The sequence below is a fragment of the Arachis hypogaea genome, chromosome 3 (genome assembly GCF_003086295.3).
Source record: "Arachis hypogaea cultivar Tifrunner chromosome 3, arahy.Tifrunner.gnm2.J5K5, whole genome shotgun sequence".
NCBI classification, from domain to species: domain Eukaryota; kingdom Viridiplantae; phylum Streptophyta; class Magnoliopsida; order Fabales; family Fabaceae; genus Arachis; species Arachis hypogaea.
In genome coordinates this window covers 29202731-29204876 of record NC_092038.1, presented here as the reverse complement: position 1 = coordinate 29204876, position 2146 = coordinate 29202731, and positions in this window count along the sequence as shown.

Sequence of the window (2146 nt, the reverse complement as noted above, 5' to 3'; positions counted from 1 at the left end):
AGATTTATTTCCTTCTTTGTTCTTCTTCTCATTCTTCTCTCTTTCTAACTCCAGCTTCGTTTTCTATCGATTTTTGTTTACTGAAATCAAAGTTTGGATTCGTTTTGAAGATAATGGATGATTCAACCTCATATTCTCAGCTGAATCAGGGCGAAGTGGATTATGAATTTGAATCTAACGAAGTTCCTGAGGTTTGATTTATATACGTTTACTCTGAATTTTGTTGCAGTAATTTGTATAGCATTGTGTAGCTGAATAATTCGTGATCATTGACTGTGAAACTAACGCGTCAACATAAATCTGTGGATTGAATGTAATGTATTAGCTTTGATTGATTATCTGGAATTTATAGCAGACGCTCGGGTGTAGATCAGAATTTTTTTGGATGTATTTGTTTCGGTAGTGTGGGTGTATTTACAGTTATGGCTTTTTCTGTTATTTTAGCTGAGTTGTTGTCGTTCGGGTGTATTATATCAGACATGATTGGGTGTGTTTTTAGTTTTTTGTGATGGTGTATTCTGCAGCATGTGTGTTTACAGCTTATGGCTTTTATTGTCATTTTAGTTGAGTTGGTACCGTTCGGGTGTATTATATTAGCAATGATTGGGTGTATTTATAGTTTTTGACATGGTGTATTCTGCAGTATCTCTCTATTGTTGATGACCAGTTTGTTTCGAAGGTTGGAATGACCTTTACCACCCTTGAAGATGCTGGAAAATTTTACAGGAACTACGCCAAGGTTGCAGGTTTTTCTACAAGAGTTCGGAGCACAAATAGGAAGGAAAACGAGATTAAGAATCAATTGATTACATGTAGTAGAGAGGGAAAATGGAACTCTAAAATATCTCCGACCAAGAAGACAAATTCGACAGCCGGTTTAAACTGTCCTGCAAGAATTTATATACACACATTGAAGGATGTTGGTGCTTGGATCATTTCAAAGATTGTGCTGGATCATTCACACCCTTGCTGTCCAAGTAAAGCAGAAATGCTCAAACAGCACAGGGAACTAAGCATGTCTATTCGTCGTACAATAGAGAATAACGAGGAGGCTGGTATCAGACCAAGCAAAACTTACCAATCATTTGTTGCGGCTGCAGGGGGTCACCGCGAGTTAAATTTTATTGAAAAGGATGTGAAGAATTACATTACCAGGGAAGTGCGGAATGTTTCCGAACAAGAAGATGCAAAGGAATTCGGGAAATATTTGTTACGAATGAAAGAGAAGAATCATAATTTCTTTTTTGAGCTTGAACTCAAGGAGGATCAATCGATTAAGCTGGCTTTTTGGGCTGATGCAAGAAGTAGAGCTGCCTTTGAGTATTTCGGAGATGTTATTTCATTTGACACCACTTACAATACAAACAGGTAACAAACTGTCCCTGTTTATGACGCTAAATTAATGTATTTTTATGAATCTTCCGCAGAGGTGTATATTGGGTGTCTTTTGGGTGTATAGAAAGCATTTGTTGGGTGTACCTAATGATTTTTCATTCTGCACTATGGTAATTTGTTTCAGATATAATTTGGTTTGTGGTTCTTTTGTCGGGGTGAATCACCATGGTCAGTCAACACTTCTTGGATGCTCTTTGATGAAAAACGAAGAAATTGAATCATTCAAATGGTTATTTCAATGTTGGCTTCGTTGCATGGGAGGAAATGCTCCGAAAGGGTTTCTCACCGATCAATGCGCATCAATGAAAAGGGCTTTAGAGGCCTGTATGCCAACAACAATTCACTGTTGGTGTATTTGGCACATCATGAAGAAGATTCCAAGCAAATTAAACGCCTATAAAGGACATGCAGATATTGAACAATAAATGAGCCATGTTGTTTGGAACTCTCATAGCAAAGACTCATTTGATAGGAGTTGGAATGATTTTCTGCTAAATTTTGGTCTTGTGGACAACAAGTGGCTTTCAGGTAGTGTTGTTTTAAAATCTGCAGTAGAGGTGTAAATTTAATTTTTATCGGGTGTATTTATAGTCTGTGTTTGGGTGTATTGTGCAGATCTCTATGAAGACCATCATATATGGGTTCCAATCTATCTGGATCACCACTTCTGGGCAGGGATGAGAAGCACACAAAGGAGCGAGAGCATGCATTCATTTTTTAACAAGTTTATTACCCATAACAGCTCGTTTAT